This window comes from Cyrtonyx montezumae, unplaced genomic scaffold, assembly GCF_038088225.1.
Source record: "Cyrtonyx montezumae isolate F1298 unplaced genomic scaffold, pur_monq_1.0 scaffold_2, whole genome shotgun sequence".
NCBI lineage: Eukaryota > Metazoa > Chordata > Aves > Galliformes > Odontophoridae > Cyrtonyx > Cyrtonyx montezumae.
In genome coordinates, this window is record NW_027071936.1 from 57,454,170 (window position 1) to 57,479,521 (window position 25,352).

Genomic DNA, 25,352 nt, shown 5'->3' on the forward strand with positions numbered 1-25,352 from the left:
TCATCAATCAAGGCAAGTCTGAAGAAATATGTTGACAGTAGGCTTTAACTGCTCATCAGCACAGATAATTTTATCCTGCTGAATTGCTTCTTACCCTGTAGCACTGCTATAAAGGACGAGCAAGCAAGCAAGCTAGAGCTCCAGCCAGAAAGAATGGGGGAAGCAGGAGGAAAGCATCACTCCTCTAGTCTACAGAGGTATGGTTCTACCCTTATGAACAGGGCATCTGCAGTACCTCCCTATAGCCCCTTTCCTGGAGCCTCTGCTATGCCAGGTCACGTTTGCTCTCTTACACGCTCCCTTGGGAGTGCAATGTTGCAGGAGAAAGGGAGTTTGATTCTAACACTTACGCAGTTGTCTGTAACTGGAGAACATAAAAGGAATTCTTTATGCAAAGAAGGACAAGCAAAAGCATTTTAAAGAGGAAAGCTGTTTTTACTGTGTTTAGAGGGAATGGTTTTGCTTTTCTTTTTTCCCCACTGAGAACTCATAAAACATAACAAAAGAAAACACAGAACCCAAGAAGATTGCCTAAAATGATCTTCTTATAGTTGCCATGGTTTAATTGTTTTCTTGGGGAGGTTTTTTGAACTCAATAATTTAGTTTTGAAATATCACATTTATAAGAACTTACCTACAAAATCACTTGTCAGTTCTCAGCAAGCACAAGCCATAAAGCAGGCCCATCCCTGCCCAGAACAGTCTCAGCAGTTGTTTCACGCCATCTCCAGCAGAGCAGCAAGCAGCACAGCTGATAGCACTGTTCCTTTTGCTTGACAGTTTCTTGCTAAAATTAACATTTCCAATTTAGTTACTTACTCTTCCCACAGTCCAATTATGAAGGACTTTCTTCATGAGAACAGTATTAACTTATAAATATTAATAAAATCATAGCTTGTCTATTGAGCATGGTACTGACCTGGTATTCTCCTGATTATCATTTAGATCCATACAAAGAAAATTAAATTTCTCAATTAAACAGACAAAATCCTACAAGAAAAATTTCTATAACTATTTTACAAATCAGAGAACATAAGATTAAGAAATCAGTGATATTGAGTTATATATATTTTCTTTCATTTTTAACCTTCAAGGAAAGACACATATAAGCAATGGCTGAGAAGAACCATTCTCGCTACAAAACCCAAAACTTAGAAATTATTTTCATTAGTGATATTTAATTTAGTGATTTTTCTATATCACCAAAGAGGATATATATTTTTGACACTGTAATAGACATTTGTTATTTTCTAAAAGAAACATTTATATTTTAAAAGTCCCATTGGATTCAGTGAATAAAAACAAATAAACAAATGCACAGCTTTTATGAGGCCATCTAAATAAACACAGAAAGTAGTGAAGACATAGTCCAAATATTCAGACTAACTTAGTGACTCAAAGGTGAAATTTCTCCTTCTATCAACAGCATATAAGCCCCAAGGCAATTGTCAATAACAGCCCCATGGAAACCTACATAAAAATCCTGTTAAAAACGGACCTCTTCCCCCTAGGATCTAAATAAAAGGGAATGAGCCCTCTAACCAGTGCTGTCTGTACAGTCTTCACTGCAGAAGCTCATGCTGGGGGCCCTCTGTGAGCCTCAGCTTCCACCACGCAGATGGATCCCTGCGGCACTGACAGTTCCTCTGGACTTCACAGCACTGTAAACTGCCACGGCATTTTGTGGAATAATGATAACCATATTCTAAAGATCACAGCAAAATAACAGACTAATAGGAACTTTTCATATTCATTGTTAGTTCTAAGAGATATCGTCTTTACAGGTTTTTACTTTAAAAATAAATGCATAAGTAAATAAACCTTTGGCACCAAAAATACTGAGGGCTTTTTGAAGCACCTGAAGAACCTACCTCATTAGGTTCTAATCCACAATGAAACCACTAAAGTGCAAAAATAACAAAACTAGCTTTTATAAGAACTCAACCGTGGCTGCAACAAGAGTTCTGATCAGAGCACAGGGCTACACCTACGAGAAGTGAGAAGGGAAAGCAGGAGTCTGTGGCATATTTTCAACAAGCTTTATTTTTCTCATCCATTACCCTTTTCACTGCAGGCACATCCAACCCGCAGCCTGGCATGCCTCACGATGCGGCCACTATCAGAAACCCAACTCAAAAATCTGGTGATGTCTCTGCCAGACACTCATAAGTCCTCTCTCAGCAGAGACAAACATCCCTCGTTTCACAGTCACACCTTATTCACATCACTGCTTGTTGGTAGTACACTCATTTGTGATCAGTCATCAAGGATGAAGTATGGGAAAAGTAAAATTTCATCAAAAATCTCTGATGAACATCTTGAGATCTCACTGAGAACTGCAACCACTGCCATCGAACTGGACTGAATCATTCTTGTCTCAAAAACAAGGTCAAACATCCCACTACTTTAATAGTTTTGTTCCTCACTTTCTGTTAATGTTTTAAGAAAAATATTATATATATATACACATATATCTTTTACTTATATATTCATGATATTACAAAGGCTGCTCTGAAAGTAATGCTTCCTGCTTTATTATGTTGGCCCACAACATTAGAGCAGGTGGTGGTGGTATGGCAGTAGAGGTTGAACCTTCCCACTGATATTCCATTACATTTTGTTGCTGTTGGACAGATGGCAGCAGAGGGGCACTTTGACAAAATGGTGTCTGACACAGAATGGTTGGTAAAGTAAAGGTGTGCAACAGAATTCCTTCATGCAGAAAAGATGGCACCCCTTGACATTCACTGATGCTTGGCTGAATGTTTATGGAGACCAAGCATTGTGAGCACAGTGAGCCTGTGGGTGATACCCTTCAGCAATGGTGACCGTCTGGTGCTGCTGGTGCAGATTTTTAAGAGCACTGTAGGCAGGCTCTTGCTCAATGCTGGCAAAAAAATGTGTAGCTAATGGTGGTGACAGTGTTGAAAGTGTTTTTTAGCTGAGAATTTGCTCTACCAAACAGTATTATTGGGCTCTTATTATCTGTTGTTGTTTTCATGGAAATAAATAGGAGGCATTACTTTTGGAGCAACTTATACATGTGCAGCCCAAGATAATTCCTCTTCACTCAACGCAGCCCAGGCAAGCAATGCTTTACAGGTATTGATGCTTAAAAACTGTAAGACTTTTAGTGCCTTTAATAGCATTTTTTCTGACCTAATTAGAACACTCAGCTCTCCCAGCACTGCATGCATGTGTCCTTAAAGCAGACCCAAAAGGGCCAGGACACCAAGGGTCTATGTTGCAAGCACGAACTGGGACAAGAAGGCAGAGGGAAGATGGGCGACCTCAAGAAGAGCTCTCAGCACTTCACACATACAGTGTTACAACACAACAGTCCCAGACCAAAATTCAGCAGCAAAGTCCTTGGGGCTGTCAACCCACAGCCCAACATAACAATGTCCTCAGTGGTATCCAGAGGACAATGCCAACCCTCTGAACCCATCACAGTGCCTCCCTTCACCAACAGTGATACACAGTTGGTATCTATTTGGGCATAAAGCATGCTTATTTAGGGGATCACTCATCAACACACTGCTCATGCTACCTGTTACTAGAAGCCAATGGAAATGTTATGGCCTTCTCTCTCCTTCTCAGCCCTACATTCTCATTCTTTCAAAAGCAATCAGGATAATATTTCATTTTGATTAGATAAAGAGTTCCTACAGACTGAAGAATTACTGATTATATTTAAATGATGTATACGGTTGAACAGAGGAGCACCAAATAACCTAATTAAAAAGAATATCTGAATTTATTTCATAGCATGTTAGCAAGAAAATCTAATTTTATTTATAGCTCCCAGCGTTTTAGACTTAACTGAATCGTAGCCTTAATGCCACCAGCTGCCGAATTAAAGCCTCTGTAGTGCCACAACCTGCCAGGCCACAGCACTGCAGCTTTGGGATATTGAATTGTCCCTTTCCTTTGGCTTAAGTTTGCAGTAATTGTTTCAAAGACTGTTCTTTATTGTTCAAACACACAAGTACTGCATCTCTACCACAAATAGTTACAAATAGCTGCATGTTTAAATGTACTACCAAAAATGTAGTATCTCTGAGGAAGACAGAGCCAGAAGGTGAGATATTCCACTTGGAAAGAAGTAATAATAAACAAAATTAATAACAATATTTTCTACGTGAATCACCTGAATAAAACAGTAATTAGTTAGCATATGTGACTCATAGATGATCTCATACTTGTTCACAACTGCCTCTTGAGAGGAATGGATTTGCAGGGTCACCATCTAAGTCATGAAACAAAAAAAAACATGGGCAAATTACCAGAATTTTTGTTCGTTGTGTGAAAAATGTGATCAACACAACTATCTTCTAATGCAGAACAAGCACAGTACCTCTCTAAATGATTCTCCAGTAAAAGCAGTGGATAAACTTAGACTTTCTCTAGTTCCTATGAAGTCAATGATCAACCACTGACAGATTCAACTCGGGACAAAGATCTTCAGAATTCAATGGTTCTGGACTTGAGTCCTGCATGTGAGCCACAGTTCAGCAGTTACTTTAAGGGAGAATTAAAGCTTCAACTTGACAAAAGACATAGGCACTGCAGAAACATCTTTGAAGACATAAACCTTCTCCAAAGGGATCATTGTACAAGTTAATTTTAAAGTAATGTAAAAGCTAATTTTGGATATAAAATTAAGAGTTTCAGTAAGAAGCAAAGAAGATTTGATGTATTGTATTGATACACTTACCACAGGTCTAAATCTTGCAACTATATTTAAATAGACATCATTTGAATGCTTAGCTAAATGGAAAGCACTCAAATTATGAGCTACAGCTGTAAAAATAACAGCTGTTCTACTTATTCTTCCTTGAGGATATGGTTGGATTAACACACACGTAACACTTATGATTTATTCATTGGTTTCTTAGTAGAAACAAAAAGTAGCTAGACTCAACTATAAAAAACAGGTTGGTATAGTTTCTCCTTTTAACATACTTGAGAAACAGCAATGTGAACTTTCTCAACTTGCATAGAGCTTTTTTCTCCATTTTAGAAAAGCTAACTTCTGCACATGATTCTGTTTTCATCACACGAGCGATACAGTCAGCATCATTTTAAGAACGCCTTGATTCTCAGCTCCAGAACTCAAATATGGAACTGTAAGATCTAAATGCAAACTAAAGAAGCTGCACCATCATCTGACAGAAAGTGATGAGTTTCTCTAAGCACACATCATTTTAAAATGTTAATTTTAAAAAAAGAAAAACAAAATCATTTAGGGCTCTGATGATGAACACCTAAAGCACTGCAGTTACTACATGGAGCTTCAAGTGCAGCTCTCCCTTATGACACAGAAACAGAGCGTAGCCACGGTTACACTCTCTACCAGTAGGGATATCAGCAGAAGAAAGGCTTTACGAATAGATTTTAAAATAGTGTGGTATCCTTAACTGATAAAGAAGGACAGAACCGTATTTCTCCTTCGTATTACGCGAATTACTCATTCAAATAGAGGGCCACTCAATGTGAGCAATAGCTGTTGAATCAGCCTCAGTATGCATTCATGATTTACAATTACACTGAACAGATGCAGATCTCATAAAAAAGGATAAAATCAAAGAGAAACACCATAAAGCATCTTAGTACACTAAAAATTGTATGTATACACCTAGGTATTTAAAAGTAAATGAGGCAGATCTTACCAGTTTTCACCTAAGTAAACTCCCAATAAATCCAACAACAGTTTACTCATTAAGGTGCTTTGTTCTATAACTTAAAATTGAGAGAAGGACTCATATTCCCCACATAAGCCTCTCCATAAAACTCACGAATTATTCATTCCATCAGTTCCATCACTGGGTAGAAGTTTATGGTTTGTGTTATGAAACAGGTCAGACTACAATGTTAAAATCACCTACCTCTCTTTTCTTATCTTCAGTCTCTATCTGAAAGCTGGGTAGTGTCACATCAAAGCAACAAGAGACATCCTTCTCCAACAGAAGCTCCAATAATGAAAACATCATATAAAAAGCATAATATTTCCACTATCAATTTCATTTTGTATGGATCTTCTTAACACTGGAGGTCAGACGGACCAAATGCATATCAACTGTCATTAAGATAGATATGCAACAGCCTCTGATTTATCACAGGACACTTAGTGCACATACCCTAAAAGCCACTCTTTACAGAGAGGAACCAGAGGGTAGCTGGTATTTCCTAACTGTCTAATTTCTCTAGCACAGAATAGAAACAATCAACTGTGTATTGGTTTGTTTTGGTTTGTGTTTTTTTCCTTCAACTGCCTGACCTCTTAAGTACTCTGTCAGACATTTCAGTACCAAGGCAAGGCACAGTGAACGTACCAAATAAGCAGGCCTAGATGTCTCTTCAGGTTAGACACAGCTAGAGTTTTCCCTAAAGAAGAAAGACTTCATATTCTTCCTCCAATCAGTATAAATGGTAAACAATTCATTTTATTCAGTATCAAAACAGAAGGAAGTAAATTAAAGGTGTACGCTACTAGTTCAAACAAACAAAACAGAAGTACCAGTACAGAGGTATCCACTACGTACAGATTAAAGATGTGAGATAAGGGTTGTATTCTTTCTTTTAAACATGAGTTTTAAAATCTATCAAAGCTTGTCCTTTATATTTAAAAGCCCGTGACAGCGAATGTGCAGACAATTGCCCTTGAAATCCAGTGTACTCAGAAATGTTTGGAGACTTAAGCCCTGAGTCTTTGCATATAAATCTACTATGTGTATTTACACAGTATCATGCTGAGAGGGAAGTTTTAAATAATGTCCCAGCAGTGTTCATTGAAGTTACAGCTGGACTGGATTTATGCACGAGATGTCATCAGCAGTGCAAGTCACATGGGGCAGCAAGTTGCTGCAGCTGTTTTTTAGCTCTGGGGTTCCACACACACAAAGCCTGTGCCTGGGCACAGCACAGAAACCAGTGCCCAATGAGAATAATCCATACCTTCAACTGCACACAGAAGCTGACAGGACATCACAGCTGGATGGAGTTGTGTGTGGGTGCTACCTACATTGGGACTTACAGTAACCAAAAGAAGCCATGCTGAATGCTAAACAGAAGCATCACTGTGGAGGACTCCAGAAAAGGTAACATCCTCTGCATGCCTCCAGAGGAAAAAGAACCACAAAACCATTAAGTTTGGAAAAGATCTCTAAATTCACTGTCAACCCATCACCACCATGTCAATCAGTAGCACATCTTCCTTTCACTGAACACCTCCAAGCACAGTGACTTCACCACCTCTCTGGACAGCCTTTTCAAATGCCTTGCCAATCCTTCTGAGAATAAACTTTTCCCTAAAATGCAACCTGATCTTCCCCTGGCAGAACTTAAGGCTCATTTCTCATCTTGTCGCTAGTTATCTGGAAAAGGAAACCAACCCCTACCTCACTCCAACCTCCTTTCAAGTAGTAGTAGAAAGCAATAAGGTCACCCCAAGCTCGTCTTCTCCAGATTAAACAGTCCCAGTTCTCTCAGCCACTCCTCATAAGATTTGTGCTCCAGACCCTTCACCAGCTTTGTTGCCCTTCTTTGGACACACCCCACTGCCTCCATGTCTTTTCTGTAGCAAGAGAAAGATGGAAAGACCTGGGATAACAGAGTCAGTTACCTAGCCATGGTAAACAGAGAATGAAAAAGGAATGAAGAATGAGGAAGAATAAGGCATATGGTGGACAAGTATCTATGTAATTCAGAAAAAATGATTCAAGGAATATAAATATCTAACAACATATAAGAACAAAGAATCAATGCAGTAACAAAAGGTATGTGTAGATCAAGTGTAGTATATTAGTTTCTTTGCTACTCAAGACACTGTAAAAATAGTTTACTAACCTATGTGTACCTACAGCACTAGAATGAAAACCAGCTTAAACCTTGCAATCTGTTGCTTTACTTTTCCAGTATCTAACGGATACGAGCTTAAACTTTGCCACTCACCCTCTCTTACTAGTTAGATTTTCCTTCCATACATGATGTATTGCTATTTTGTCAATAGCCAGAGAACTGGCTCTGGTCTAGGAAAACGGAATAGATAAAATCTCCCATCAGCTGTAGCTGCAAAGATTGGCAAAAGGATGCAGTGGGCCAGCACATCCCACACTGCAGGTTGTGCTATCCTACAATTCTATCATTCCAGCTCCTTCTATCAGCACACCTAATAATTAAATACATAACATGCTTGTCACGTTATAAGTCATCCGAGTTGTAGCAATCAAATTTCCTTTTTGAAAAACCTAAATCATCATAACGCAACCTAAGGCCCTTCTCTACAATCACAGCACAAAGCCTCCGTTCCACAATGCTCAGAACCTGACCTCTGAGACTTCAGGCAGAGCTGACTGGCCACTGACAAGTCTGAAAATCCGATGTGACAGCTTCAACCATAAACAGACAACAAATAACCCTCCTGGTTTTATTACTTGTCATCTACTACACGTATTAAAAAAAAAACATCCTAAGCAAATCTCTGGGAAGATCTGAGGAACTGTGATTTAACAGACATTTCTGTACATTCAGAAAAGAGAGGTATCGATGCTCTGCATCCCTGAATCCCAGACCAAAGGAGAAAACAAAGACAGCAGCTATTTCATGGTTTCAAGCAATACTTTATAACTGTTCCCCATAGAAAAACAGCTATCACTTCATCAGCAAAAATTGATATGAAAAGCCAGGTTTCTACTCCTAATGAAGTCCATGAAAGTTTGAGTATAGCATTCGGTAGGTTCTAAATTGACTCCCACTGGGATACAAATCATTTTTGAAAGATCTTTTCCCTTTTTTTTTTTTTTTAATAAAAAGGAAAATAACTATGCATGCGTTTTTGAAATATTAATTATTATCAGCCACTGTCAATTACAACAGGACCTTGCTACTTCATAATAATGACAGATGTCTACAGAGGATTACTGAATTCTGCAAACTAAAAACTGACTGCAAAACATAATAAAAAAGCAACTCTAATTTAATTAGTTTATGTCACCTCAGAAGATAATAGTCAGTGTGGTATGTTATACCTTAGTATTAGGACTTCTTAGAACCACAGAATCATCATCGAATCCTTTGAGTTGGAAGGGACCTTTAAAGGTCATCTAGCCCAACTCCCCTGTAATGAACACAGATGCCTACAGATTAACCAGGTTGCTCAGAGCCTGGTGCAGCCTGACCTCGAATGTCTCCAAGGATGGGACATCTACTACTTCTCTGGGCAGTCTGCTCCGATGTTTCACCATCCTGACTGTAAAAATATTTTCCTTATGCCCAGTCTAAATATCCCCTCTTATACTTTGAAACCATTTCCCCTTGACCTATCATAACAGACCCTGATAAAGAGTCTGTCCCTGTCCTTCTTATATCCCCCTTCAGATACTGAAAGGCCGCACTCAGATGTCCCTGGAGCCTTCCCTCTCCAGGCTGCACAGCCCCAGCTCTTTCAGCCTGTTCTCATAGGAGAGCTGTTCAATTCCTTGGAGCATCTTTAAAGCCCTCCTTGGAAACATTCCCACAAGTCCATGTCTCTGTTCTTCAGAACCTTCATCAGCATTTCTATATACACTAAAGATTCTCCACTGTGGAATGGCAGGATAGCTGCAAAGGATAGCATGCTAACCTGCTGATCTCAGTAAAAGGGTTTGTATTTCTTGTCTAAATCCAAATATTCATGTTTCACTTCAGTATGATTTTGCATTCAAGAAGAATTGAGCCTGAAACAATCAAGGTTGAAACATAAGCTAAACTTTCACAAATGGAGACTGAGTTTGAATTTTCTAAATTGTAAGTACTATGATTCTACTCTGAAATATGAATAATTTTAATCTTTTTCTGTAAGTTTAATACCACATAAAAATATGAAATGAAAGTATTAAATCTGAAATAGACCTGTGAACTTATATCCCCTGCATTTACTTTTGGCTTTTATAGGAATCTGCATTCAGTCAAAGCCTCCAGTAATTTTCATTTTTATTTTCTGTATTCACACACTTGTTTATCTGCAGTTGGATGGAACTTTCAAGTTGCTAAAGGTGACTAAGGAAAAACTATGATGAAAAAACTCATGGTTTTTTTAATTAGCAAGAAATGACATGGGAAGATACACCTACGACTATTTCAACTTACTTTTTTTTAAATATGTTCTTTTTCACGATGAATGTTTCTATAAAGCCAAGCCTTTTTAATCAAAAATACAGATATGTGATTTAATTATGTAGAATGTTTTTCCCTCATTCTTACAACTCTTAAGAAGTCACTTACCAGCTTTGCAAATGCAAACAGACAAAAACTAAATGCCAAAATATGAGTACCTCTGTCACTGGTACATGTTGAGATGGTCTGAAACTTTACCTTATGTTCTTCAAAACACAAGAAGGACGTAGCTCACTTAATGTCACACCTGGTACTACAAGTCTCCTCCACATTTTCACAGTTTTGATTTTCTTTTCACCTAAGCTCTGCATTAACAGCCCATTCCTTCCCCCCAGCATCCCTTTCCCTTGACAGCCAGTCTTGCTCTGCGTCAAAGCAGACAGAGGTTCCTCCTTCACAGCAGCAAGAAAGCTCCAACACCATACAGTAATCTGCAGGACATCAGGACCAGAAACATCTCTCATCCAAATCAGAACAGAACTTAAGAGAAATGCCAGTTCAAGTTCTGCCCTGGGAAGTACTCACTGTACATAGAGCTGACAAAACAAAAACCAAAACATGAAACAAACCCACATACCAAGCTGTAGCAAGACTTAAATGACAATATTTGAACTGCAATTTTTCAGAGGTTTGGTCAACTGAACAAAGTTGTAGTGAAAAACACATCTTAATATAGGTATCTTGTTAAATGAAGTTCCTGATTTGCATACAAAAATAAGAGCTTTTCAAAGGAAAGACAAATTTATATCTTTTTTAATGGGCAAAAGGATAGCAGTATTTTCTTCTATGGCTTTTTCTCAAAACTAGCTAAGTAGGTTCAACTAGAATTTTCTGTGAAAAATCAGCCTGAGACAAACCTATAAAAAGTATTATTATTATTATTAGCCTCAATGGTCAGAACCTGGTCAAAGCTGGAAATACAATCCTGCAAAAGGCAGCGCTCGCTCCAATAACAGAGCACTATCAGCTTCTCCGTAAAACCTCTATCAGTTTAACAAGCATAACCCAAACATCTTTTTGGTAATTTTGACCACATTACATGATAAATGATAGATGTAAAATACTCTAAATTCTACACAACTGAACTGAAAATTTGCCAAAACTTTTCATTAATTCTTTCCAGCTAATTGTAATTGACATCAATACGTATTTTCCAAAAACGAGAAATGACAAAAATCCCTGACAGATGGAGCATGGTGTACACCAAACCAACAGCAACCAAAAACCACTTCCTAATGGCAGTTAACAAATGGAAGTCAAACTGCATGTCACACCTAACAGCCCATGACGCAAGCAGATGGCTTTAATCCCACTGCGGAAGATTTTCTTCTCCGCTGAGAACTCAGAGGTGACACAGCCATCCACTCTCATCAAAGTCCTCCGTTCCATTAGAAAATTCTCATCTCTGGGGCTCAGTGCACACAGAGGAAGATACATGCTTGAGGAAAAACATATGCAGTAGTACACTTGCATTGAGAGGATCCCCATCCTGCCTAAACAAAACAAGATCCTAAACATAACTGGCAATCACTGGCAGTATCTACAGTGCACTGCACTTTCTTAGACCCAAAAGCAGAGCAATGCAAATTCATTGCATAAAATAATGATTTATCACCACATCAAATCATCCAGCAATACCGCTATTCATCTGCTTGTAATGAAACTGATGTAAACTTAGTGCTTCCTAGATCTCCATGCCTATTTACTAGCAACAGCTCAGCTTCAAGTGGGATGCTTTGCTGTTTGCCTCTAATCAACAGCTCTTATTTTCCACTGACATTCTGTTACTAGGTATTCAGTTCACCTATTAAGTCTATAGTTATTAGGTGTAAGCAGATAAACAGAAGAAAATAAAGTCAACCTTGAACTGCTCATACTTTGAAAGAGCCCCAGAACATAAGAGGGAGAAATAAAAGTCAGAATTTTGATGCAAGCTTATGCTCACAAGTATTGTGTACCACAAGTATTCACTTTGTTGATGGAGTTTTTGCTTTACCAGCACATTCAACCTTATATATCAAAATTTTACCTACAATTCAACCCAAATTCCAGTATTCTGCCTTCCCTTTGGCAAACTCCCATAATTCACAATTCCCAGTCTCCTTCTGCATTTCAGAAACAGTAAAGACCCCGTGGAGAGACTACACCAACTCTTGATCACATGGTAGCCAGAATTTAACTAATCTTTCTGCTTTTATCTGTAAAGAAATTATTGAGCCGTTTTGAATGTTCTGCTTTTAATTTTCAGGTTGAGTTCAAACTCCAGTACATAAACTCTACCACAAGCAAACTTGCATTTCATATAAACTAATAATTTTATATATGTGCTCTTTTAAAATCCCCACAGTTCCTAACTAGCTTTTAAGCAAAACGAAACAGAACAATAAAAGCTTTGGGAAGGCGGTGGGCTGCAGAGTGAATTCCCCTCACCCTGACTTTGAGGTACACACTGTGACAGTCCCTGTAGGTCTCTGCCTAGCAGAGATAACAGGCACTGTCAGAACAGGTTTCCTACAGCAGATTGCCTAACTGTCTGGGAAGGGCAGAATCCAAGGATTTCCCAAGGAGAACATTTTCACATCCAATCAGTCTTTCAGCTCTGCCCAGACTGCCCATAAAAGGGCTCATATTGGAGGATAAGACCTGATGGAGGGTTGAAAAAAAATCAATCTAGTAGAAACTAGATGAAATCCAAATTAATTTTTTTGTAGTTTACCGAAGAAGAAATCTTACCATTAACCTCCCATATCTTGTGTAACTTCCTATGTTTTTTTAATGATTGATGGGATACAGTTAGATTATGATGGATTTCATAAATAAATTAGGAGGCATTATCATATGCCACAATCAAAGGGGATGCATTTGATTTCAAAAAATAATAAAAATCATGAATGTTCAATTTAACCTACAGATATAATATTCAACTCCAACAACAATGATACTTGATACAACAATTTTCAGGTGTCACATTCTGTCTCTAACAGCCAGATTGAAAAGATTCAGGTAAAAAAAAATCACTAAGTTATATTTCAGGCAAGCAACTTCTGGAAATCATGTAAATATTTTTTATAAAATCATTTCCGTGTCAAGTATGTACCATACTTTAAATATTTACATACCTGTAATTTTGAAACAAGGATACTTCCACCTCGTCACTAATTGCTAATGATGAAATGTCAAGAAAACTGGCAAATCAAGAAACTGGCAGACTTAGCTGACAAAGTCCTAATAAATACTGAAAAGACACATATCCCACATGCTTTAAGATATCTCATACTGGAATCTTGCACTATGGATGTGCTTGAATACCAAAATGCATAACTACATCTGGATAAATATCAGGCTTTTTTTTATCCTCAGTAGGCAAATGAATAGGATTCATTTGCAACAGTTCAGGAATAGGGCTAAATGAAGAGAATTAATAGTGTCAAATAAGGAAGCGAGTGAGATTATGTTTCATACTCAGAATTACTCACTTTAAAATAAAGGAAAACTACAAAAACAAAACAAAAACAGGTACAGGAGTATAATCTATTGTTACACATTACAAGAAAGCAAAAAGATACACCATTCCAACCAGCCTCTTTTCCAGTTTGTCACTGCTGCCTTGTTTCCATAAAATACAAAGAATTACAGCTACAAAAAATATATATATATAAAAAAAACCCCTCTGGAAATAAAAATTTATGGCTCTCCTAGCAACTGTATTTCACACACTTGCATACAGGCAGCATTCTGTATGGTGTTTGGTGTGGGCTTTTGTGCTTTCACAGCAATGAGGTTGAATTATGGTTGCTGTGGGAACTGTATCTCTGAATTTCCTGACTTTTGCCATCATCTCAACTAAAATGTTACATTAACATAGGTAAGTATGTGCTGAGGTTTTTTTCCAGAAAAAGAAACCTATATGGATGGTTACATATTTAACTGTACTTACCAAAGAAAGAACACATGGCTGTGTCTGTCAAAGTAGAGTGCTCTAATTGTTCTCACACTGCATATACGAGAAGTAAAACAGAGCCACATAAAACCTGTGAGTCAAATGCAGGAGACTACCTACAGAAACAGCAGATACACAATGATGTCACTGAACACTTGTTATTGCATCTTCTTTTATTTGCTCCACTTTTTAATTTCAAGGTTTTCAGTACATGCTTTCTTTCAGGGCTCTATAAGAGGATATATACAATTGTCATCTTTGCAACTGAGTGTGCTCTCTGTGTGTGACAGGGCTGTCAAAGCCAGTATTGCCTAGCCCAAGTCAGCAAGGGCACTGCTCTGGGTACACTGTGAACACAGAGTAAAAGGAAGTGATTTCTGCCATAAGGGTATAGAGGATGGACATTTGATATGCAATATAGGTCACGAGCTGCTACAGAGGCACGCATCAGCGGAGGAGAGAGGCACAGCCTCTTGCTGCTGCTGGAGATGTTCCTTAGCAGAGGCGATTTTGTCTCGTGGCTGAAACAAGAAATTCATACTTCAAGGTCAGCTTCTTTGACCCCAAGTACACATTTTGCTCTTTATCCACTACTACATCTTGTCTTTTGGCATAATGAGGAAAATGGAGGGAGTTTTCAACAAACTTCTGTATTTTGGAACAATTACGCATCTAAAATCATCAGATCGGAAATCTTAAATACCAAGTTGGTATTACAGAATTTTAAAACTCAAATTGCACAGCTGCTACATCAAAAAAAAAACCCATTACTTTTTAAGTGAGATTTTTAATAACTGTTGAGGAGCTTAGGGCAAAGGTGAAATCAAAAAGCAAAATAATGTCACAAAGTTGCTAAGACACTGGCACACGAATGAAGAACACACAGCAATGCACAGCTAGTCTGTCCATGAGCTCAGTTCTAATTAGCTTCCATTAAATAGAAAAGGTGGCTGTACCACTAGGGCAAGTGGGATCAAAACCTCTATTAAATACAGAAAAAGTAGACAAAGTAAAACACAGCTCTGCTGTCCTGGCTCAGAATGGATGGGACAGCATACCTGAAAATAATATGCTACCAAGCCTAAGAAATAAGCACTCCACCCATCTGAAAAACCTGAAGTTTTTATATAAATTAATAAATAACGTTTTTAGCTTTTCAACCTATAAATGCAGAAAAAAAAACAGGAATAAAGCTTAAAATGCAAGCTCAGAAGTATTTAAAACTGATTACACCTACTTTGCATATCATTATGAAGGTCTCCAAGTTAGAATCATAGAATTATGTAGGGTGGAAAAAGCCCTTAAGATCATCAAGTCCAACCATCACCTCACACTAGCAAAGCCACCACTAAATCATGTCCTGAAGTGCCTCATCAACACGTCTCTTAAACACCTCCAGGATGGCCACCCCAGCTCCTCTCTGGGCAGCCCATTCCAACGTCTAACCACATTTAATTTAAATAAATTCTTCCTAACATCCAAAGCAAAACTTGAGGCTGTTGCCTCACATCCTACCACTTGTCAGCTTGTGTTCCAGCCCCTTCACCAGCTTCCTGCTCTTCTCTGAACACTCCTGAGCAACTCAGTAAGAGGCAGGCTTCTGAACAAAATCCAAACCAGAGTATTTCCAGAGCAAGCATTCAATTTCAAAGTAGAGCTTCAAAAGTTAATGCAAGAGCTCATCAGAGAACCTTCTAAACTAAGAGTCACCTGATCAACAGAAACAGCCTTCATGTTAGAGCTTGCAAAAATCTAAGGTTACTGAGTAAGACAGACCTAACAAGAAACCATTAATTCTTGCAAGAATAACTCTCCTACTGTTAGACATGCATCTTTAAAGACGAAGCTATTTGAGTCTACTTAAAAGAGAAGAAATTATTCTGGATACAAAAGGAATTAAGATTGCTATACTTTATACCTGACAAAGAAATTGTGGATAATTTTAGTTTCAGGGTTCTGGTAAGATTCTATTAAATACAGCAATTAGTTAAGATAGAAATTTGAAATGGAGATGCACACCTCTGACAATGAAAATGTGCTAAATAACAGTACAAGTCTCTTTTGAATGACACATGCCTTCTCTGTAAGTAAAAACTCAAGTACCTGGATTATGTTAGTTTCTAGACTTAATTGTCTCTAAATTGAATTCACGTTCTTTAACTGTAACATCCAAACGATTCCACTAAAATAATGGAATTGCCTCTTGCATCATACATGTGAATATTTTCTAAAAGTTACTTAACACAATAGGTTAAAGATTTTATGAGCTTAATGCTTTACATATTCCTGCAATCATCCCAACTGTCAATGCTATTCACTGTGACATAAGCCTCAATATAAAGTGATTGTAAATAAACATAGCCAAAACATCTAGGGAATATACGTGTTCTGAAATGAAACTGTGTTTTATGGAAGACCTAGAAATACATAAATAGGTTGTCATTTTTAAGAAAATAAAAACAGGTCCATTTTTTCCATATTGTTAAATATTTCATATTTTTGCTATTATGGCCATGTGTCACAAGTAAAATATATTTTAAAAAAAATAGGATACATTCTAAAAACTCTTGTAGAAAAAAGATCAAACCCATATTGATCTAATTTATCTTTCTTTCATTTTGGTACAAATCCTGTATGAAAATGAGAAAAAAAAGTGTGCATGTGTATGCATTTGCTGATGTGTGTACAGGCAAAAACTAAATTTTGAAAGTATATTACAGCATAGCTAAAAATAAGCAAAGGAATTATTCATTTTGGTACATTTTCTAATGCTTAACATAATGTCTAAACACTGTGGTGGAGCAGTCTGCAAACATAACCTGAAGGGCACACGACAATGCCACACACAGGTTTGAATGTAATCCAGTGGGACCCACCATGAAGGCAGCTATAAATGAAGATTTTTTAAAAGCAAACCTAAAGCTAGTCAACAGCAGGACATTACTGAATGCAATAATAAAAGAAATACTTCATTCTCACCCCTTGTACTAATCTGTATTTATCTCCAGCAAAAGAAGGTGGCACCTCAAAACTCCCATGAAATTTATCAAGGTGATCGCCCACAAAGAAGTATGGAGCCCAGTGCTCTATCCACTAAATGACAAGTTTCTAATTATTAAAAGTATCCTTCTTTGCTCTTCAACACAGAGAACGCAGCATTCAGTTGGAAGACTCATCTGTTTCTCAGCACAACAGTTCTTAACAGAACATAACCACTAATGAACCTGGAGGTATGATAGCTTTTACAAAATTTGTCACCGTAGTATGCATCAACCTAGAGTTCCACCAGCCAACAAAAACTGGGACCTAGGCAAGTCATGCACTTTAGAATATGACTGGAAAAGCATCACAAGTGCATGCTAAAATGCTTTTTCCTTGTCTTTTATAGCTCAGAAATTGCATATTTACTCAATATAACCACGTTGCACTGCAGTTTAGAATAAAATTTGTGGAAAAAAGAGAAAGTACACAGTAGCATGCATTAGTTTTACTATTTTAGTTCTAAGTGCTATTTTCAACATACTATCTGTACCTTCTTACTGAGACAAACAGGAGAAATGTCCTTTACACACAAAAAAAATGCCCTGTAAGCCACATTCATCTCACATGGACCACCAAGTTTGTCCTGCACGTTGCAGAAAATCCTGTAAACACTCACACCATCCTAGTCAGGAAACCTACAATTAGAAAGAACTCAGAACATTAAATATAAGAAATTGCAATTGCGATATCAACCAAAGCTTTTATGGAGTTCTACAAACACAACATTTAAAGATGAACTCTTAAATCCTTAGAAATCAGCAAACTGTGAACTGAGTGACAAAAAAGGCATCACAAGAAGTTTCTGGATTCAGTTTTCCACCCCCCAACCTCCCCCCCCCCACCCCAAGAGAAAAGATCCATGAAGGTTAAGAGACTATACCTAACATTTCTAACTGTTGGAAATTTATGAAGTAGCTCCCTCTTCTGGTTTAACAAATAATGACAATTCAACATAAACGGCAAGATGCGGAATTTGGCCAGTAAACATTATCTTCCGTTCTTTCAGGTTCTGCCCCAGACCACCAAGTGATCACACAGCAGCTTAAAGAAATGTGCACTACATACCACGGTTTTGAATAAGGAGTCCATAGCTGAGGACAGAAAAGTTTTAACACATACTGTTTAAACATATACTGGGACAGAAAGACAGTTGAATCCCCTGAGCAGCTTGCTTTCAACCTTTGGGTTCATATTTGTACAATTTAAGATTCTGAGTTGAAATCCTTGAAACAAAACCATCTTAACTTTTCAGAATTTGTCTCATGTTCAACAGGTTCATACAGAACAGCAAAAACTGCACAGTGTTTCCTGACCTGACTGTTAACATTAGAGGAGGCTTTGTGCAGACTTGGTGATTTTTCTGCATCCCAGTTGGACCAACAGGCAATTCTATACCAACTCATATTCAAGCTTAATGATTTAATTTAAATACCAAAATCAGTTTAAATAGCAAAGTTGTGGCACCACTGAAATCAGTTTCCTTCATCGGTGTTGTTATTTATAACCAAACCATGGCATAAATTAAATTATTGTGTATTTAATGAGAAAGAGGGAGCATGAAAGATGTTCCTGTTAAATTTTGGACCAGATAACTTGAAGGCACGATGTTTGACTTGCTAATACCTGCATAATCAGGCACACAACAGAGCAATTTCATCTTTCATGATGTGTATACCAAGTGCATCTTAGAGGATGCAGCCAACTGAAACACCCAAGGAAATTTTGATCATTCAACCACAAACTCGGAATTGCCAGGAATTACTTGGATGGAACTAAAAAGATCCTATAGAACGGTAAGCCTTGGAGACCTGGAAATAGTGAGAGACAGAGGGAAAAGAGCTAAGATTTGCTGTGCAAGCACCTGCTGCAAATGGCAGACTTCCAGTGGCACAGAGGGGAGACCCCTTTGCCAGACTGCCACAGTCAATGGACTGAGACGCCCCCACCCCCAAAACCAGCTTGGCAGAGAGAAGATTTAAAGGGACAAAGAAAGTAAAACAACACCAACTGAGAGTAGAAAACATGACCAAGTATGTAAGTAAAGCTATTATAATGGGGCAGACTGGAAGGAAAGTAAAAAAGATCATTAAGAGACCAGAGAGGAAAATGTGGCTGAAGACCACATCCTAGACACTGGGATTGTGAAGGCTACAACTTCAGACATCAAAGAGCCAGAGGATTACACAAACAAATACAGTATGTTAGAGGGAGTGAGTCCTTGAAAAGAACAGGAAAAAAAAATCTGGAAACCTAGCAAAGAATTTTAAAAAGCTTAGCATGCTTTTCAAATTTCACCCAAACAGCAACAATGCCTCACATTACTGAGAAGGAGCTAAAATTTCCAGTCAGATATTTAAATAAGAAAATAATTAACAAAGTGTTAACAAATATTTTTTCTTGATCAAATGACACTTAATGACTCTTAGGAGAGCACATACTCTAGCATCCATATTAAGTTCCAATGGAAATACTGTGGAAACAAAGACTTCACAAAACAGTCTGATTCAATCTTGTCCATGTATCTCATTTAATTAATTTATTCCATAAAAATTAAACCAACTCTTATTCAAAACTGAAAAGCAACAAACAAGAAGCATAAATAAGACATTCACTTTTACTGTTTTATAAAAACTATGTACGAGTATATTCAAGTATGCAACTGTCACTCAAGAAGCATTTTGAATAGTAATCTACAGAGACATTTGAATGAAAGACCCTCACAAAATCCAATTAATGCATACACAAAGACACAAACTACAGATAAACATACCTAAAATTACATTCTTTTTTGTGGTAAGTATAATTAGAAGTAAGGCTATCAGATGAATTAACATAGCTTCAGTATACCTTAGTAATGCAGAACTTTTCATATTGAAGATACACATCAGATTCTTCAGCAACAAATTGAAAACCCATATTTTCTTGCATAGAATCACCTGTTGGCTCTAGTTTTACACAGCCACTTTTAAACCATCAAGAGAGCAGTATAATGATAACATTTTTTTCAGAAAGGAGACCTCTCCCTGCACTGCAGCAGCTCTGAGACATCAGTGATCACCAACCAAAAAACCAACGTAAGAGGCTATGTAATGAAGAGAGATTAAAAGCAGGGAGTTGCTGAATGTATACTCACAGATGTACGAAATAGGATTGGAATAATAATATTATCCACATAAATGATGTAAGGAGGTACATTAGGATGCAGACAAGCCCTGTGGTGCACCTTGCAGTGCAGTATGTAAGCTAATAGAATCCTCAGTGCACACTGGGGTGAAGCAGTGGGTATACCAGTCCCTCCCAAAATTGCAGGGCTCAGAAGTGGCATGGTTCATCTCAGTCTAACTCCAGTGTGGGCAACTGGAAGACCAGAACTGTGAAGCATGTTCACCCAACTAAGGTCTAAGAGAAATACATCCATTCATGGTGATCACACCTCAAAAGAAATGCTGACAAACTCCTAAGAGCTGCTACTAGGTCTTCTTGTAACAAAGTACAACCAGTTGTTTGGCTCTGACAAAACAGGACTGAAATGTCAAAGCATCTACAGATGGAGACTTTAATTACACAGGAGTAATGAAGACATGGACCACAAGGATGTCACATCAGCTGCAAACTTGTGCAATCAAATTGCTTTCCATTGAATTCATGTAATACTGGAAGAGACAGTACTGAATGCAGAGCAGACTTACTGTCTCTGAAAACTACAGTAAGCAATAAACTACTGCACAGAAACCTCACAATGATTGAATTGAAAATCATCAGTTCCCAAGACTTTTGGCTCCTTCAAATAGTATATCATTCAAATGTATGTTTACAACAAAAGCGGTGTTTGATCCAACTTATCTACTCAGTGACTCACTTTTCAAATTACTCAGGAAGAGAATGGGACAGCAGCATAAGGCAAGTATCAGGAAAGTTTACATCACATGATTCACAGGGCACTGTTGTAGTTTCAAGTCACTCAACAGCATAAATTCTCAAATGGGATGAAAATTAAAACTGCAAACCAATTTCAACTCATCAGTTTCTGAGGAGTTATCAAGACCAAAAACTGAAAATAGGAATTTTGATTCAATTTCTCTTAAGCATACAGTAATTAGTGAATGCAATGCTACTTATGTTCTGTACAAGATCTAACAGATTTGAGTCTCAGAATGTCTAAAACATATTTTTACTTACATAACATTTACAAAAGTTAATATGTTTTGTAATTTAAGCAAAGGGTCTTGTAGAAGCAGTCCTGCTCACAGTTCACCAGATATTTTGGGCAAACAGCATGAGATCTGACTTATCAGAAGTTCTAACTGATCAATAGCAGACATTTAGCTCCTACAAAAAAAAGAAAAAGAAAAAAATCACATCCTTTTATATTTCCTTTTGCTAGATGGTAGATGGGTACTCTAATACTGTTCCTCATGCAGCTTTTGTGAGGCTGCACTTAATGTGAGCAAAGTGCTTCGAAATGTTTAGCATGAATAAAATATATTTTGCACTTAGATGTTAATTATAGAAGTAGCAATATTTTAAATAGGGTTTTGTTTCAAAGAAGCAAGACTAAATCAAACATGATTATCTAGGCTTTGATTGTTATGTTTCACTTACTATGCTCTATTTTTCCTTGCATTTGAAATATGCAATTTTGCTTTTGTGTTATGTAAATGAATGTTTTTCATCTAACATGTCTATTTTTGGAAAAAAGAATGATTTCCTTTCCTAGTCTAAAACAGAAATGTTGCTGAAAACAACTCTGGAGTCATACTGACAAAGTACCGCAAGACCATCACACACATTCAGTAACAAAAGCAGCAAGAGGCACCCAGATGAATCACTGAATTAAAATTATTAATATATAAATGGTTATCTACACAGATATGTATCTACATAAACACACAATTATATTTAATGTATATTAATTAGACCTTCTGTTCACTGGGTAGCCCCAACCAAAGCATTTGCAGTCACAGCCATTATGGCCTTCCTTGAAAGTGAAAGGATCTTGGATAAGAATGGAAGAAAAATCTGCATTGAAAGTCCTAGGGACAGTCAATTTTAAGCTGAAGGTTCTGTTTGGCTCTGTGTAGTTTAAGCTATTTCAGAGGAAAACTTCAGAAAACAGAAAGTTTGGATTTTGTCCAAACTATTACTATCATGCAAGAGGTCAAGCCACCTGTTACTGTAGTACTTCCTTTTAAAAGTTGTTCTTTACTTCTGCAAAGTGCGTTGGTTATATGTCCTGAGATACCAGTGGCATTTAGCAGACAACTATCCTGGAAAATGGAAAAGAAGAACAAAATGCATGTTGGATACATAAGCCTGTTAACCAAAATGGGGTGTATGGCCTGCAGACGTTTCTGATTCTACAGTTTGTGTGACCAAATTACCGTGCTTCACTCTGTTTTCAGTTCTCTGAAATTCACATATTCCCATGCTGAGTAAGAAAGAGAAAATGTACAAGATCTCCATTTATGTTATGGTGTAAAGCTGGGCATCCTTAAATCATCTGTGTTAAAGAGAACTCAAGTCAGGGTTAGCAAACTAATTTTGAAAGCCATGGTTGATTCTGCCATGTGACAAAAGATGACCCAATAAATCAAAAGAATAGAACGCTTGCTTAGAAGAAAACATAACACTATTAAAGCAGTGCTGAAACACTGGTATTTACCCAGACAAGTAAGGTTAAGGAGCATATCCCACTCATTCAAATCTTTAAATAAAATTAAATGCCAACCTAAAGCTTGTTTTCAACTTTCTATGATGCTTGAGAAATGCTGTCACTCACTCATTACACTCCCTCACACGGATGTAATTTCCACCCCCACCTATCGTCATCACATCTGGTTTGGTATGCAGCTAAACACAAAAAATATTGAAGAAAAAAAGAAAGAACAAAATATTACCCAGGCACCAAATCACAACACATTTTAAGAAACACTTTGGTATGCATGAGAGTGTAATTATGCACACTATTAAGTAAACCTTCAAATAGAAACCATCATGGAATAGTTTGGGGAAAAAATAAACTTAGTCCAGAGCCTTGACTGACTTATCAGTACACTGGGGTTTAAATCACTGTTGCAAATAGAAAAACACAAGCCATAGACATAGCAGAAAACTTGGCATTCCACCGAATCACAGATAACAGCACTGAAAGAAACCTCAAATCATTAATCTATCCACCTGCCCCACGGCAGGATCCACATCTTTCTCACTTCAACCTACATTTCCAAAACAAACATTAAATATCTTGAGTGAGATTTCACCACTTATCCACCACATCCATTCTAGGGCTTCATCACTGGAAAGCTCTTCTGGCTGTCTATGCTGAATCCAACCTAGCAGTGTTCCACCTCCCTCACTACCGGCAAGATTTTCAGCTTGGCCTGAGCTTGTCACACGTTTACCTTGCAAACAGCAATGCACTCCCCCCAGAAATGCACACAAACAACAGACATCCTAGAGATGAGGTCCTAGCTGCACTTAGCCTACTGGAAACACACTCAGTAGAGACATGGAAATACGCTTGCTGACACTTGCACTCTACGTATAGGATGTATTGGAAAATAAAAGGTGACACTTAGGCTGAAATACAGTGCACATTCAAAAACATACATGGTTCGGAGGCAGAGGGGAGACTTTCTTGCCCTGGTACCATAAAGACGCTCCATTTTATAGAACATTCAAACATGAGACTCTCCAAATCTCGTCAAAGTTAAGAAAACACAACGAAGGCACAAAAACTCTCCACGTGCGCAGCTTCTCGAGCAACAGCGGCGCCAAGCGGACCGATGCCACCTAGGCCCATAGGACAAAACCCACGAAAGCCAACCAGCCGAGGTGCTCACACCATGCTCCTGTGCAGAAGGAGCACAAGCCCCTCTCCCCTCCTGCCCTGGGCAAAACCAAACTCTGCAACACCCAAAGCCACCCCCGTTAGGCCAAGCCCAGCCGCCACGTTTCGAGGCCATCGGCCTAGAGCCTGCAAGCTGCCCGCGGGCAGCGGGCACTGGGCTGCACCCCTCCTCGGCACCCCGTGCTCACTCACCTTCGGAGACCTCGAACTCGGCCGCTCCATTGAGCTGGTAGAGGCACCAGTCAACCGCGCTCTCGCCTGGGGGGACACCAACTGCAGGAGGAGGAGGAAAGGCACCGTCAGTCGGGGGCACCCGGGAGAGGAGGGGGAGCGGTGGAGGAGAGAGGGCGAACCGCAACAGTGGGGGAGACGAAGGGCGCACAGAAGGGAACGGAGGGATGCGAGGGGACCAGGGAGAGCCGGGGGAAAGGCGAGCGCTTCTAAATACCCTGCTTTTGGGACATGTGTGCAGCCCTGCGAAGGTGCCCAGTGCTCTCAACTGTGATTTGCTCCGCTCCCAGCGCCGCTCGCTCGGGCCGCCTCCTCCTTCTCCCAGCGGAGCGGGCGGTGCAGCAGCCGCGCCGCCTCGGGGCGCCGAGGGAGCCGGGGGAGGGCGGGCGGGAAGGAGGGGCGGCTCCACCCGGAGCTCTCGGCGGAGGCGGCGCTGCCTCGGCTGGACGCGCCCGGCCCCGGCGCGGCCACAACAGGTGCGCGCCCGCCCTTCCTGCTTGCGGGGTCCTGGCAGCTCGGCGGCCTTTGGTGCTCTCCTATCAAACTGCGAGGCAGGAGAGGCTTTCTTGTCCTCGAGCATGCGGATCTGCGAGCTGTAGCTCTGAGAGGGGTAAAGGAGAAAGCAAACCTGTTGCAAAGCGAGCTTTGACCTTTGTCTTCACTAGAGAGTCTTCAATTTTAGAACGTGGGAACAGTTGGCTAGAGCAAACCTAGTTATAAATGGCTGGTGTCCCCCAGGGGTCCGTGCTGGGTCTGGTCTCGTTCAACATCTTCATCAATGACCTTGATGAGGGGACAGTGGCCATCCTCAGCAAGTTTGCTGATGGTACAGAGCTGACACGCCTGAAGGCTGTGCTGCTATTCAGCAAGACCTGGACAGGCTGGAGAGCTGGGCAGTCAGAAACCGGATGAGGTTTAACAAAAGCAAGTGTAGAGTCTTGCACCTAGGGAGGAATAATTGCATGCACCGGTACAGGCTGGGGGATGACCTGCTGGAGAGGAGCTCTGCAGAGAGGAACCTGGCTGTCCCGGTGGACGACAGGTTGACCATGAGCCAGCAGTGTGCGCTTGTGGCAAAGATGGCACAATTGCACTGGGTCTGCCATCTACCTTCTTGCTGTTTTTGAAGCAGTG

At 39.1% G+C, this 25,352-nt stretch overlaps 1 protein-coding gene across 1 annotated transcript in view; it reads right to left on the bottom strand.

Annotated features, from left to right (window-relative positions):
- PPP2R2C (protein phosphatase 2 regulatory subunit Bgamma) overlaps nucleotides 1–24,216 on the bottom strand; it is a 167,572-nt gene extending 143,356 nt beyond the window's left edge. The window contains exon 1 of the mRNA XM_065735821.1: nucleotides 24,180–24,216. The gene's annotated coding sequence lies outside the window, so the exon portion shown is untranslated. The remainder of the gene's footprint in view (nucleotides 1–24,179) is intronic.
- Nucleotides 24,217–25,352: the final 1,136 nt, after the last annotated feature.